The sequence below is a fragment of the Elephas maximus genome, chromosome X, assembly GCF_024166365.1.
Source record: "Elephas maximus indicus isolate mEleMax1 chromosome X, mEleMax1 primary haplotype, whole genome shotgun sequence".
NCBI classification, from domain to species: Eukaryota; Metazoa; Chordata; class Mammalia; order Proboscidea; family Elephantidae; genus Elephas; species Elephas maximus.
In genome coordinates this window covers 18371153-18388145 of record NC_064846.1, presented here as the reverse complement: position 1 = coordinate 18388145, position 16993 = coordinate 18371153, and the positions used below count along the sequence as shown (strand labels likewise).

Below are 16993 nucleotides of genomic sequence, written 5' to 3'. Positions count from 1 at the left end.
CAAAATCCGCAGCACCAACCCAGTATTGTCTTAAAATGCTGAGCATCTCTGTGTGTGTGTGATTTCTGAATGCAGGCTAACATTTCCTGTATAGATCTTTCCTTGTCAGCGTGCATATACTATAAAATAGAACTGTGAGAATCATGTTTTAATCCAGGCAACTAATAAAAGTGCTTTTTGAATATACAAGGTAGGAGTCTCTGTCCTCCTCTGCACAGCGTTTTCATGTCTTTTCCTTGGCAACAAAGTTGAAGTCACAGTGACCATGTGGAACTGTGGGGGAGCTTGATGTGCAAAGATGGGATCTGGGGCCAATGCCAGGAGGTCTCATTTTGCCCACCTAGGTGGGTATAATTTAATCCGTGTCTTCTCAAAAGAACAAGCTGTGCAATAATTGTCCTTCATCTATTGATGAAGAGATTCTTGCTCATGTTAATTTTCCCAAGGACAGGAGGACCAGATTCAGTTTAGATACAGCTCCATTTCTTGGTTTTTACCTGACCTTGCTAGCACTATCTCATCATTTATCAGTAAACTCTGGCAAAACTTACTGAAGCAATCATTTCGTATGTCTATGTGTGGAGGTGTGAGGTGGGGGTGTCTCTTTTGATTGAATCTGCACCTAACAACATTGCTAAAAGCTTTACCTCTTTATCCCATCCACATCTTCTATTACATATACTGAGCTGGTGACAGTTCAGAAAGTAATTGTCAGCCTGCCTGGAAGACCCAATTTGTGCATTAAGATAAAGCTACCCTGATCTCTTAGCACCAGTTTGTTTATTGCTTTCTTTCTGAAATATGTTTGCTCGCCAGCCCGTAAACCCATGCTCAGTATATTGAGCTGTATAATAGGGACAGCTCACCGTCTAAATATGTAACAAAAATAATAACTTCCTTTTAAGGGCAGAAAGGACTCCAAGTAAAATGTAAAATAGTGGTAGGAGTGATGGATAAGATGAGCTGGTGTGATATTAGCTTCTCAGGCTAATGCGTGCAAATGCAGAAGCAATAACCCTACTGGACATGGGTCAGAACACAACTGGAGCACCATGTTCAAATACAGATAATGTATTTCCAGGGGGATATTGGGAAACTGTACCAGGGAAGGCGACCAGGATGAGGAGAGGTGTAGAAACCATGACATACAAGAAAGGGTTGAATTAACTGTATGTTGAGCCTGGAGAGAAGAAGACTAAGCTAACCCCACGCTAACTGTTAAAAGATTTAACAATGGAATAGGCAGTACACTTGTTTTGTATTACTCCAGATGAAAGATACAGAACAAAAAGGTGGAAGTTACAAGAAAGCACATTTCAGATCAACAGTACAAATAAGCAAAATCTTATAAAAATGAAATCCATCCAATAATAGAATGCATTTAATCAGGAAGTAGAGACCTCTTTCTGGAGATGTTCAAGCTGACTGAGCCTCTGGTAAGGATGTTGTACAGAAGATGCTTGCACAAATAGGGGACTGGTCGAATTAGCCCCAAAGTTATCCCTTTCATACTTTAAATTCTTTTTTTTTTTTCTTATGATGCTGGTCAAGAACAAGGAAAATAAAACTACATGCCTTCATTCATCCATCCATCCATCAATCCAGTAACAAACACTTATTGAGTAGCTACTATGTAATACGTACTGTGCTAGTGACAAGAAATATAAGACAGAAATGTGTACCACAGAAATGTAAACAGAAATTATAGAACAGAATGATCCATGCAAAAACAGAAATATGTAAAAATAACAGAAAGAGTAATGAAGATGTTATAGGGAAGTGAAATTCAGGAAGACTTGACAAAGGAGAAAATCTTGCCTGAGGAGAGCTCTGAGGGATGACCTGGAGTTCGCCAAGAAGACAAAGTGGGGAAGGTAAGAAGACTGTTCTAAATGAGGAGAGCAAAGTGTTCAAAGACATGGAGATGTGACATTGTCCACCAAGTTTGTAAAATTATAAATATCTCATCATTGCTGGGGTAAAAAGTCTGTCAGGAGAGGGAGATAGGATATGGGATGAGGTAGAAAGTGTGGAACTAAGCCAAATCAGGAGGGGCCACTTCAAGGAGTTGAAACCTTTATGGAAGCCAGGAAGCTGGGCATTAATGTGCCTTCCTTCTATGCCTGCCCTTGGCTTTGACTATATAATTCTTGCATCTAAAATGGGAGCTGTTCATAGCAAAACAAAATGAAAATGATGGTCATTTATTTTCTGCTGCCACAGAGTCAACTTAATTTCCAGAATCTTATTTCCTGACTTCTCTGCATTTGTTATCATTTTGATCCAAATGTAATGAAAAAAATCAGACATAAAAGTTCTTTCATTTATCACAAATTGAACAATATTATGTAAGTTTTTCTAAGCTATTTCAAATGTCTGTCGACAGGAAATGAAATAATATCTGTAGCTGTTCCTTCATGGAAAGCCAGTCTCCCAGTATAGTTGATATGTAGTTTTTAAGTTAAAAACAAATGGAATAATCTTACAGCAACAACAAAAAGAAAAACCCTTCAATATTTTAACAATTTTTTTGTTCTGACTTTTAAAGAAATGCCCTTATCTCTTTAGAATAGTGGAATTCAAAGGAGTTTTAATTTTTGTAAAACCCCTATAAATGGCCCTATTAATTAGATGGTCAGTCAGATTTGGGAAGAGGATCTTTTTCAAACCTGCCATGTTATTACTTTCAAGTATTGTACTTGAGAATTCTGTAAGTGCTTTAAAAAAAATCACAACTCTCGTTTGAATGCAAATGCTGCTGTGACAACAGTTCTTGAAAACAATTGGTTGGTGTTGGGTTTTTAATATTCATCTTTATTAATTTTGTTCTGAATGCATACATGAGGTGTTCTGGATCAGAGACAGATTGTCATTATTCACTTTAAAAGCAAATAATGACCATAGTTCTCTACACCCTGAGTCTTACCCCTGGGGCAACACCATGAAAGCTAGGCCAAATCTCCTACACACGCTAAGTCTGAATCATAGGTGAAGAACAGAGAAGAATGGATTTTCTCTGCTTTATGTACAGGAAAAAGATGCAGCTGCCTCCTCTTCCCTCCTGAAAGGAGAGAGTAAAACCTCTGCTCTTTGGAGACAAAATGGAAAAGATCCTCAGTTTTCACTCTATACTTTTGAAATATAAAGGAATCTGTCCAAGGACCAGATAAGTCTCCAACTTTTATGACCTAAAGATGTCTCTGAGGTCCCTGGACTCATTTTCCCTTGACATGTAAACATATACCTCCAAGGTTAGGTAAAGCATTCTGGAGTTCTCTTACTATAAATACAGTTGTAAATTAACTTCCCAAAGTTTGTTCTTATTCCAGGATTTCAAGTTTTTGGCAAAATTTATTTAGCAAGCCTCAAACTCTACTAATACACACAAAAAAATATTGTCCCTACACCCCGCAGTCAGCCTAAACTATTAGTAAGTTTAACATTTCCTTGTGTTAAGGCTGAATGCTTGCTTAACAAAATTTTTCTCCATGCTCAATAAAAAGATAAACATCAACTGAGTATGTTCCCATCATAATAAATTCCAGTATGAGCGGCCATCTAAGATACTCCACTGGTCTCACCCTGTCTGGAGCAATGGAGAATGAAGAAAACCAAAGACACAAGGGAAAGGTTAGTCCAAAGGACTAATGGACCATAACTACCACAGCCTCCACCAGACTGAGTCCAGCACAACTAGATGGTGCTCGGCTACCACCACCAACTGCTCTGACAGGGATCACAATAGAGGGTCTCGGACAGAGCTGGAGAAAAATGTAGAACAAAATTCTAACTCACAAAAAAAAACCAGACTTACTGGCCTGACAGAGACTGGAGAAACCCCGAGAGTATGGCCCCTGGACACGCGTTTGGCACAGTAATGAAGTCACTCTTGAGGTTCACTCTTCAGCCAAAGATTAGACAGGCCCATTAAAAAAAATGGGACCAAATGGGCACACCAGCCCAGGGGCAGGGACAAGAAGGCAGGATGAGACGGGAAAGCTGGTATTGGGGAACTCAAGGTCGAGAAGGGGAGAGTGTTGACATGTCGTGGGGTTGGCAACCAATGCCACAAAACAATATGTCTATTAATTGTTTAGTGAGAAACTAGTTTGCTCTGTAAACCTTCATCTAAAGTACAAAAAAAAATTAAAATAATAATAAATCCCAGTACAATTAATTCAATAAATATTGGCTCCGTGCCTACTGTGTGTCAGGCTCTATCCTGAGGCATTTCACTACAGGTGTACTTCAGCCATAGTTGGTATTTTACTGTTGCCTTATATCTTCCCCTTATATTAGAATGATTATTCTCTAGTTACATCAATTCTTGTTCCATTTGCTATCCTAAAAGTCCTAAATGACAATGGTACCAAAAAAAAAAATGCAGTTAGAAAGCTTGAGCAAGATTTGGAATATTGTTCCTTGGAGACTATAAAATTCAGTCATTTTTTCTTTGTAGTTTACCATCCTTCCTTGTCGTTCATAATCCTAACTGCTAACCTTTGAGACATTCACACATTTCCCTTCACTAAACTTGAGCACATTAACTTGCAAGCTAGACTAACTCAAATGACTTTTCAGCTTTAAGCCAAGGGAAGTTTTTCTCCAAAATATTTCCAACTAACAGTTTTGTTTTCATAATCTTAAAGGCCTCTTTAATAACTAAGTCCATGATAGCTTATAAATACATGGGTTTTCATAAACTGCTTCACACTTAATAAAACAAGAACAGATAATTTATATTAACAGCATCATAGGCAGTCAGAATAGAAATGACCCCTCACTAACATATATGTCTGGATCATTTCTCAAGATCATCTCAGAAAGGATAGTAGTTTAATGAGCAAAAAATAAGAATACACACCAAAAAGATAGCTTAGTAGAGTTAAGGGACCAAACCCTAAATTCTAAGCACCACAAACCATAATGAATTATTTCTTCTAAAGCATCAAATTCAGTGCACAGTTAGACTGGAGCAGTTAGAAATTAGCTAAAGCATAGTTTTGTTACTTTCCAGTTAATAAAACAAATGCAGAATCTAATATTTTTAAATCTTTTTAGCATCTGATGAACTTATGTATACCTTTCCATCATAGTTCAGAGCAAGTTAATAACTGATGCCAGAAAATAGTCAATAATAGCATGTGTACTGTGAGCATTTTCCCTGTGAAAGCGTGACTACAAGTTTGAGCCCAGGCAAAGCCAGGTTATACACACCTGGTTGAGGGCTTAATATGTGTCTCAACATGCACTCAGAGCCTTTTGACAAAGACTGGGGGACTACTGGTTCCAGGAATTTAAAGAAACCTCCGTGTAATCATTAGCTGACCAATAAGTTAACCAAACAGTGACTTCAGTGGGCACACACAACAAAGAATACAGACTCTGCGGGATTTGTTCAGAAATAAACTAACAACCAAACAACAAAAACAAGAAACCCTAAGGAGTGGGCATCTGATTTCCAGGCTTGTTACAGTATATTTTGTAAAACATCTAGTTTTCAACAAATAATTATGAGACAGTCAAAAAAATTAAGAAAGTATGGCCTATACAGAGGAAAAGAAAAACAATCAATAGAAACTGCCTCTGAGGAAACCGAGCTGTTGAACTTACTAGACAAAGACTTTAAATCAATTATTTTAAACATGTCTGAAGAATCAAATAAAAGCAAGTCTAAAGAACTAAAGTAAGCATGAGAACAATCTCTCACCAAATACAGAATGTCGATAAAGAGATAGAGATAATACAAAGGAACCAGATAGAAATTCTGGAGTTGGAAAGTATAATAACTGAAATAAAAAATTCACTAGAGGGACCCAACAGCAGATTTGAGCCGGCAGATTAAAAAAAAAATATCAATGAGATCAAAGATCAGTTGAGAGTGTCTACTCTGAGGAACAGAAACAATAAAGAAAAATAAACAGAGCCTCAAAGACCTATGGAACACCATCATGCATAATCTCATACACATAATGAGAGTCCCAGAAGGAAAGGAAAGAAAGAAAAGCATGAATATTAGAAGAAATAATGTCCAAAAACTTCTTAAATTTAAACAAAAACATTAATCAACATATCCAAGAAACTCAACAAACTGCAAGAAGAATAAACTCAAAGAGATCCACAGTTAAATACATCATAATCAGAATGACAAAAAAAAAAAAGAGAGAGAGAAAATTGAAAGCAGCAATAAAGAAGCAACTCATCACATAAAAGGGATTCCTCAATAAGATTAAGATCTGATTTCTAATCAGGAACCATGGAGAACAGAAGGTAACTGGGTGACATATTCAAAGTGATAAGAGTGCTCAAAGAATTATATGTCCAGGAAAACTATCCTTCAAAAATGAAGGAAAAATGAAGACATTTCTAGGTAAACAAAAATTGAGAGATTTCAATGTTAGCAAACTTGCCATACAAGAAATATTAAAGGGAGTCTTTCAGGCTGAAATGAAAAGACAATAGTAACATGAATCCACATGAAGAAATAAATACCACTGGTAAAAGTAACTACATAGGTAAATACAAAAGAAAGTACAAATATAGTTTTTGTTTATAACTTTTTAACTTTTTTCTCCTATATGATTTAAAAGACAACTGCATAAAGTAATAATTATACATTTTTGTTGATAGACACACAGGTATAAAGAAGTAATTTGTATGACAATAACATCACAAAGGAATGGGAAGGGAATGACGCTATAGAGGAACAAAGATTTTGTATATTATTGAAACTAAGTTGGTATTAACCTGAACTTGATTGTTATAAGTTAATTGTCATTCCCAAATAAACCACTAAGAAAATAAATTCCAAAAGATGTAGTATCAAGAAAATGAAATAAAAGCCATCTAGATTTCATTAGAGAAATGCAAGTGAAAACCACAAGGAAATACCATCTCACCCCAAAATTACTGGCACAAATCAAAACAACAGAAAATAACAAATGTTAGAGAGGCTGCAGGGAGATTGGAACTCTTATGCACTGCTGGTGGGAACGCAAAATGCTGTAACCATTTTGGAAAATGATATGGCACTTCCTTAAAAAGCTAGCAATAGAAATATCATATGATGCAGCAATCCCACTCCTAGGAATATATCCTAGAGAAATAAGAGTCGGCACACAAATAGACATATGCACACCCATGCTCACTGCACCATTGTTCACAATAGCAAAAAGACGGAAACAACCTAGATGCCCATGAATAGAGGACTGGATAAACAAACTACGGTACATACACACAATGGAATGCTATGAAAAGATAAAGAACAATGATGAACCTGTGAAGTATGTCACAACATGGATGAATCTGGATGGCACTATGCTGAGTGAAATAAGTCAATCACAAAAGGTCAAAATATTGTATGAGACCACTACTATAAAAACTCATAAGGTTTACACACAAAAAGAAATAATCTTTGATGGTTATGAGGGAGGGGAGTGGTGAGAATGGAAAAACACTAAATAGACAATAGATAAGTGGTAACTTTGGTGAACGGTAAGCCAATACACAATACTGAGGAAGGCAGCACAATTTGTACAAGGCAAGGTTATGGAAACTCCATAGACACACCCAAAATCCCTGAGGGACCAAATTACTGAGCTGAGAGCTATGGGGATCATGGTCTCAAGGAACATCTAGCTCATTTGGCATGACATAGTTTATAAAGAAAATGTTCTACATTCTACTTTGGTGAGTAGCATCTGGGGTCTTAGAAGCTTTCAAACAGTCATCTAAGATACTCCACTGATCTCACCCTGTCTGGAGCAACAGAGCATGAAGAAAACCAAAGACATAAGGAAAAGATTAGTCTAAATGACTAATGGACTACAAGTACCACAGCCTCCACCAGGCTGAGTCCAGCACAACTAGATGGTGCCTGGCTACCACCATCAACTGCTCTGACAGTGGTCACAATAGAGGGTCCCGGACAGAGCTGGAGAAAAATGTAGAACAAAATTTTAACTCAAAAAAAAAAAAAAAGACCAGACTTACTGGTCTGACAGAGACTGGAGCAACCCCGAGGGTATGGCCCCTGCACACCCTTACAGCTCAGTAATGAAGTCACTCCTGAGGTTCACCCTGCAGCCAAAGATTAGACAGGCCCATAAAACAAAATGAGACTAAATGGGCACACTAACCCAGGGGTAAAGATGAGAAGGCAGGAGGGGACAGGAAAGCTAGTAATGGGGAACCCAAGGTCTAGAGTGGAGAATGTTGACCTGTCGTGGGGTTGGCAACCAATGCCACAAACAATACGTGTACTAATTGTTCAATGAGAAGCTAGGTTTTTTCTGTAAAGCTTCATCTAAAGTACAATTTAAAAAAAGATTTAAAAAATTGTCAAATTGGTCTATGTTCTGCTATTTATATTCTCAACAACAGCAGCAAAAATAAAATATTTTTTTAAAAAGGCATCTAGATTGAAAGAAGTAAAACTATCTCTATTCACAGATGACATTATATTGTATATAGAAAATCCTAAGAAATAGATTAAAAAAATTATTAGAATTAATAAATGAGTTCAGCAAGGTTGCAGGACACAATATCGATATAAAAAATCAATTGTATTTCTATACATTTGCAATTAACAATCTGAAAACAAAATTAAAAAGCAATTCCATTTACAATAGTATCAAAAAGAATAAAATGCTTAGGAATAAATTTAACCATGAAAGTGCAAAACATAAACTCTGAAAACCACAAAACGTTGTTGAAAGGAATTAAAGAACATCTAAATAAATGGAAAGATATCCCATGTTCATAGGTTGGAAGACTTAATATTATTAAAATGATAACTAAAACCAAATCGTCAAGTCGATTCTGACTCATAGCGACCCTATAAGACAGAGTAGAACTGCCCCATAGTGTTTCCAGGGAGCACCTAGTGGATTCGAACTGCTGATCTTTTGGTTAGCAGCCGTGGCTCTTAACCACTACGCTCCCAGGGTTCCCATTATAGTACTCCCCAAATTTATCTACAGATTCAAAGCAATCCCTATTACAATCCTTATTTGCATCTTTGTGGAAATTGATAAAATGATCCTAAAATCCATATGGAAATTCAAGGGACCCAGAATAACCAAAGTAATCTTGAAAAAAGACGAATAAAGTTGGAGGACTCAAATTTCTTTATTTCAAAACTTACTGCAAAGCAACAGTAATCAAGACAATGTGGTACTGGCAGAAGGATAGACATATAGATCGATAGAATAGAATTAAGAGTCCAGAAATAAATCCATACATCTATGGTCAACTAATATTTGACAAGGGTGCCAAAACCCTTCAATGTGGAAAGAATAGGCTTTTCAACAAATGCATCTGGGACAACTAGATAGCCACATGTAAAAGAGTGATGTTGTACCCTTACTTCACATTATATACAAAAACTAACTCAAAATGAATCAAAGACCTAAATGTAAAAGCTAAAACTAGAACACTCTTAGAAGAATAAGGGTAAATCACCATGACCTTGGATTTGGCAATGGTTTTTTAGATATGATACCAAAACACAAGCAACAGAAGAAAACAAGATAAATTGGACTTCATCAAAATTTAAAACTTTTGTGCATCAAAGGACACTATAAAAAAGTGAAAAGTCAGCCCACAGTATGGGAGAAAATATTTGCAATTTATATGCTTGTTAAGAGACTTATATTTAGACTTTATAGAGAATCCTCACACCTCAATAAGAAAAAGGCAAACAATCCAATTAAAAAAGGATCTGAATAGACATTTCTCCAAAGATATAAAGAAGGCCAATAAGCACATGAAAAACTGCTGAACATCATTTGCCATCAGGGAGACAGAAATCAAAACTGCAATGTGATACCATTTCATACTCACTCAGTTTGTCGTACTGTGGTGGCTTGCATGTTGCTGTGATGCTGGAAGCTATGCCACCACTATTTCAAATACCAGCAGGGTCACCCATGGTGGGCAGGTTTCAGCTGAGCTTCCAGAATAAAACAGACTAGGAAGAAAGACCTGGCGATCTACTTCCAAAAAAATTAGGCAGTGAAAACCTTATGAATAGCAGCGGAACATTGTCTGATATAGTGCCAGATGTTGAGCCCCTCAGGTTGGAAGGCACTCAAAATACAACTAGGGAAGGGCTATCTCCTCAAAGTAGAGCCAACCTTAATGACATGGATGAAGTAAAGCTCTTGGGACCTTCATTTGCTGATGTGCACTCAAAATGAGAAGAAGCAGCTGCAAACATCCATTAATAATAGGTATGTGGAATGTATGAAGTACCAATCTAAGAAAATGGAAATCCTCAAAAATGAAATGGAAGGCATAAACATCGATATCCTAGGCATCAGTGAGCTAAAATGGACTGGTACTGGCCATTTTAAATCAGACAATCCTATGGTCTACTATGCCTAGAATTACAAATTGAAGAGTGGTGGTGTTACATTCATCATCAAAAAGGACATTTCAACTGCTCACTTCTGCAGCACATGTACTAAAATTGGAATGATACAGAAGAGATTAGCATGCCCCCCACACAAGGATGATGCTCAAATTTGTGAAGTGTTTCATATTCTTAGAGGGGAATTCACTAACTAATGGACAAGAATTATCTTAGGTGAAGGGAAGGAAAACACACAATACAGGGGAAGTCAGCACAACTGAACTAAATCAACAGCTACGAAGTTTCCTGAATACAAGCAAACACTTCGAGGGACAGAGTAGCAGAGGTAGGGGCCTGGGGACCATGGTTTCAGGGGACATCTAGGTCAATTGGCATAACAAAGTTTATTAAGAAGATGTTCTGCATCCCACGTTGGTGAGTGGCGTCTGGGGTCTTAAAAGCTTGGGAGAGGCCATCTAAGATACATCAATTGTCCCAACCCACCTGGAGCAAAGGAGAACGAAGAACACCAAAGACACAAGGAAAATATTACCCAGAGACCAAAAAAAAAAAAAATTGCTGTTGAGTTGATTCTGACTCATATTGACCCTATAGAATAGTTTCCAAGGAGCGCCTGGTGGATTCGAACTGCCCACCTTTTGTTCAGCAGTGGTAGCTCTTAACCACTACGTCACCAGGATTTCCAAGAGAGACAAAAGGGCCACATAAACCAGAGACTACATCATTCTGAGACCAGAAGAACTAGATGGTACCCAGCTACCACCAATGACCGCCCTGGCAGGGAACACAACAGAGAGTCCCTGACGGAGCAGGAGAAAAGTGGGGTGCAGAACTCAAATTCATATAAAGAAACCAGACTTAATGGTCTGACTGAGACTAGAGGAACCCCAGAAAACATGACCCCCGGACTGTTAACCCAGAACTAAAACATTTCCCGAAGCCAACTCTTCAAACAAAGATTAGGCTGCACTATAAAACATAAATTAATACTCGTGAAGAGTGTGCTTCTTAGTTCAAATAGATACATGAGACTAAATGGGCAGCTCCTGTCCAGAGGCGGGATGACAAGGCAGAAAGGGGTAGGAGCTGGTTGAATGGACACGGGAAACACGAGGTGGAAAGGGGGAGTGTGCTGTCACATTATAGGGATAACAACTAGGGTTACATAACAATATGTGTATGGATTTTTGTATGAGAACTTAGCTTGAACTGTAAGCTTTCACCTAAAGTGCAATTAAAAAAAAAAAAAAGAACATTTCAAGATCTATCCTGAAGTACAACGTTGTCAGTGATAGGATAATATCCATATGCCTACAAGGAAGCCTACAACACAGGAAGCATCAAAAAAAGATGGAAGGAATACACAAGGTCATTATACCAAAAAGAATTAGTCGATGTTCAACCATTTCAAGAGGTGGCATATGATCAGGAACCGATCGTACTGAAGGAAGAAGTCCAAGCTGCTCTGAAGGCATTGGCAAAAAACAAGACTCCAGGAATTGATGGAATATCAATTGAGATGTTTCAACAAACAAATGCAGCGCTGGAGGCGCTCACTCGTCTATGCCAAGAAATACGGAAGACAGCTTCCTGGCCAACTGACTGGAAGACATCCATATTTATGCCTATTCCCAAGAAAGGTGATCCAACTGAATGTGGAAATTATAGAACAATATCATTAATATCACATGCAAGCAAAATGTTGCTGAAGATCACTCAAAAACGGCTGCAGCAGTATATCAACAGGGAACTGCCAGAAATTCAGGCCAGATTCAGAAGAGAATGTGGAACCAGGGATATCATTGCTGATGTCAGATGGATCCTGGCTGAAAGCAGAGAATACCAGAAGGATGTTTACCTGTGTTTTATTGACTGTGCAAAGGCATTCGACTGTGTGGATCATAACAAATTATGGATAACATTTCAAAGAACAGGAATTCCAGAACATTTAATCGTGCTTATGAGGAACCTTTACATAGATTAAAGAAGCAGTTAGTTGTTCGGACAGAACAAAAGGGATACTGATTGGTTTAAAGTCAGGAAAGGTGTGTGTCAGGGTTGTATTTTTTCACCATACCTATTCAATCTGTATGCTAAGCAAATAATACGAGAAGCTGGATTATATGAAGAAGAACAGGGTATCAGGATTGGAGGAAGACTCATTAACAACCTGCATTATGCAGATGACACAACCTTGTTTGCTGAAAGTGAAGACGACTTGAAGCGCTTACTAATGAAGATCAAAGACCACAGCTTTCAGTATGGATTGCACCTCAACATAGAGAAAACAAAAATCCTCACAACTGGACCAATGAGCAACATCATGATAAATGGAGAAAAGATTGAAGTTGTCAAGGATTTCATTTTACTTGGATCCACAATCAACGTCCATGGTAGCAGCAGTCAAGAAATCAAAAAACACATTGCATTGGGTAAATCTGCTGCAAAGGACCCCTTTAAAGTGTTGAAAAGCAAAGATGTCACCTTGAAGACTAAGGTGGACCTGATCCAAGTCATGGTATTTTCAATCGCATCATATGCACGGGAAAGCTGGACAATGAATAAGGAAGACCGAAGAAGAATTGATGCCTTTGAATTGTGGTGTTGGTGAAGAACGAACAAATCTGTCTTAGAAGAAGTACAACCAGAATGCTCCTTAGAGGCAAGGATGGTGAGACTGCGTCTTGCATACTTTGGACATGTTGTCAAGAGGGATCAGTCCCTGGAGAAGGACATCACGCTTGGCAGAGTACAGGGTCAGCAGAAAAGAGGAAGACCCTTGACGAGGTGGATTGACACAGTGGCTGCGACAATGAGCTCAAGCATAACAACAATTGTAAGGATGGCTCAGGACCAGGGAGTGTTTCGTTCTGTCATGCATAGGGTCGCTATGAGTTGGAACCAACTTGATGGCACCTAACAACAACAAGAAAGACCGGTTAATACTACTATTATGCAAATTTACGCACAACCACCGTCTTAGTTACCTAGTGCAGCTATAACAGAAATACCACAAGTGGATGGCTTTAACAAAGAGAAATTTATCTTCTCGCAGTCTAGTAGGCTAGCAGTCCAAATTCAGGGTGTCAGCCCCAGGGGAAGGCTTTCTCTCTGTGTCAGTCCTGGAGGAAGGTCCTTCTCTTCAATCTTGCCTTGGACTAGGAGCTTCTCCACATAGGAACCCTGGGTCCAAAGGACATGCTCTGCTCCCAGTGCTTCTTTCTTGGTGATATGAGGTCCCCACTCTCTGCTTGCTTCCCTTTCCTTTTATTTCTTGTAAGATAAAAGGTGGTGCACACCACACTTCAGGGAAACTCCCTGTACATTGGATCAGGGATGTGACCTTAGAAAGGGCGTTACAATCCCACCTTAATCCTCCGTAACATAAAATTACAATCACAAAATGGAGGGCAACCACACAATACTGGGAATCATGGCCTAACCAAGTTGACACATATTTTTGGAGAACACAATTCAACCCATGACAACCACTAATGCCAAAGATGAGAAAATTGAAGTTTTTACCAACTTCTACAGTCTGAAATTGATCACATATTTTGGACATGTTTTCAGGAGGGACCAGTCCCTGAAGAAGGACATCATGCTTGGTAAAGTGCAGGGTTAGCAAGACAGAGGAAGACCGTCAACAAGATGGATTGATACAATGGCTGCAGCAATGGGCTCAAGCATAACAACAATTGTAAGGATGGTGCAGGACCTGGCAGTGCTTAGTTCTGTGGTACATAGGGTCGCTGTCAGTTAAAACCAACTCAATAGGACCTAACAACAATAACAACTACTCTGAGGAGGCAGCTCTTCCCCAGTAATATTTTGATTGCCTTCCAACCTGAGAGGCTCATCTTCTGGCATTATATCAGACAATGTTCCACTGCTATCCATGACATTTTCACTGGACAATTTTTTAAAAAGTAGATTGCCAGGTCCTTCTTCTCTGCCTGTCTTAGTCTGGAAGCTCTGCTGAAAATTGTCCACCATGGGTAACTCTGCTGGTATTTGAAATACTGGTGGCATAGCTTCCAGAGTCACAGCAACATGCAAGTTCCCACAGTATGACAAAGTGGCAGATGACAGCAGTGGTTTCAGTACTAAACCTGGGAAAATCTCAGACAAACCAAGATGATACGTCATCCTAGACAACAGTACACAGTTGGGCCTTATGTCCCCAATCTAGACTGTTCATGGACTGGTCTATGTCCAGGTCTGTCCAGAAAGCCCCTCGCGTTAAAAAAAGCCCATCACCATCAAGTCAATTTCCGACTCATAGTGACACTATAGGACAGAGTAGAACTGTCCCATAGGATTTCCAGAGAGCTCCTGGTGGACTTGAACTGCTGACCTTTGGGTTATCAGCCCAGTTCTTTAATGACTGTGACACCAGGGTTCCAGAAAGCCTCTAGGGACCTTCAAATCATCACAGGAAGAACGGGGCATCCTCAGGTTACTGCAACCACTGCCATCAAGTTGATTCTGACTCATAGAGACTCCATAGGTTTCCAAAGCTATAATTTTTATGGAAGCAAACTGCCACATCTTTCTCCCACAGAGCTGGTGGTGGTTTTGAACTGCCGACCTTTCAGTTAGCAGTCGATCACTTTAACCACTGCACCACCAGGGCTCCTCCTCAGGCTCCAGTGCAGTATTTCTCTTATATCACCCAATGCACACAAAGAATGACATGGCGGCGGCGGGCTCTAGCTGATTTCATGGGATGGAGCATTACACTAGGTGATACCCTGCCTCCTTGCAGTCATTTTCATGTCTTCTAAATTCAAAAGTGGCCGGTAATAAGAATGAAATGGCAAGTGCTTTTGCATGCACACAACTCTTGAGGAAGAGCTTCAAGCAAAATGAAAATGAAATAATCACACAGCGTGCTTACCTTATGCCAAGCCAAGTTCTAAGCACTGCAAATGTAAATTCACTGTATCCTCTTATAATGCCACATCATCCTCATTTTACTTATGAGGAAACTAGACACAGCTAATAGGTACAATACTAATACATAGTGAAGTCAAGGATTTGACCTGTGGCAGTTTGGCTCCAGAGTCCATGGTTTTAGCCATTATGCTAAGCTGCATCCTTAAGTGACACATACTATGAGTGGAAAAAGAAGTGCAGACCCACAAGTATAAGGCAACTGATGAAGGGCCTGGGCCTGAAAAAATGATCCTAATAAATCAAGGGAATTACCTTTTCTGTCCCCTATTGCTCATAACTCCTAGGCACACCCCTTGTGAGGCAGGGTTTAGATGTTTGGAGGGATCATCTCCACATCTCTAATCCAAGATGTTTGCACTTTGCCCTTTACTGAAAAGGCGAAAATGTAATTTCCAAAGGGATATTTTTGAATATTTGAGTCTAAAATATACAGCGCTTTTCAGAGGGATTGACATCATAAATTCATTGTTTGACTCCACTGAATCAAAGCATAAACGTCTGAATATGGCGTGGGCAGGGGTGACGGTGATGGGGCTTGGATAGTGGAGTGCAGCAGGGATCAGCCAGTAAGCCCATTAAATGAAAACATAAAGCTAAAATTCTCAGAAACACTAAAGGAAATTAATACAAGTGACTGGCATAATCTTACCTAATAGAACCAGGAGCAGGTGTCTGGTAGTCCTACAGTCAAAACAACTTAAGAAGATTAATCTATAGTGCATAGAGGGCTTAGGGATTGCACGGCTCAAGGGAAGTAGAATTCAGTTTTCATTAAAAAAGCTGAGTAAATAAGAGACTTTCTGTTAGAACTGAAAATCCTATATTCAACAAACATGTACCTACTATGTGCCAGAGTGTAGGATAAAATAAGAAATACAGTGCTTAGCAGTCTGATAAAGTGAGCAGAGAAGTAAAAACCCACTTCCAATGCAGTGTGAAAAGTGCTAATCGAGGTATGCATAGGGAAGCTGTAGAAGCATGAAAAAGGGGCCCCAGATCTAGCCTGGGAGGTCAGGGAAGGCTTCTTAGAATACTAGCCGCAACCTGTATCTACAAACACAGAACTTTCTGGTTGCCTTCAGGCAATTCTCAGCTGCTGTATCTGGAAATTCATTTGTAGGATGTATGTTGGAGAAAAGAGGGGAACCCATTAAGCCTAAAGGGGTCCTACATTCTCTTGACTAGCACCTTTGTTGTTGTTGCTGTTAGGTGCCATCGAGTGGGTTCTGGCTCATAGCAACCCTGTGTACAACAAAATGGAACACTGCCTAGTCCTGCATCATCCTCACAACCACTGCTGTGTTGGAGCCCATTGTTGCAGCCATTGTCTCAATCCATCTCATCCAGGGTCCTCCTCTTTTTTGCCGACTCTCTACCAAGCATGATGTCCTTCTCCAGGGACTGGTCCCTCCTGATAACATGTCCAAAGTACATGAAACAAAGTCTTGCCTTCTAAGGAGCGTTTTGGCTGTACTTCTTCCAAAACAGATTTGTTCATTCTTCTGGAAGTCCGTGGTATATTCAAGATTCTTTGCCAGTACCATAATTCAAAGGCATCAATTTTTCTTTCCATTGTCCAGCTTTGTCATGCATATGAAGGGATTGAAAATACCATGGCTTGGGTCAGACGCACCTTAGTTCTCAAGGTGACATCTTTGC

The 16993-nt window shown here is 39.1% G+C and overlaps 1 long non-coding RNA gene and 1 other non-coding gene across 2 annotated transcripts in view; both read left to right on the top strand.

Moving 5' to 3' along the window:
* The window catches only part of LOC126069500 (uncharacterized), a 1199210-nt gene that overhangs the window by 381313 nt on the left and 800904 nt on the right, over nucleotides 1-16993 (top strand). The window lies entirely within an intron of this gene.
* LOC126069812 (U6 spliceosomal RNA) lies at nucleotides 10442-10548 on the top strand. The gene has a single exon (XR_007516079.1). It is a non-coding gene; the product is annotated as a U6 spliceosomal RNA (small nuclear RNA).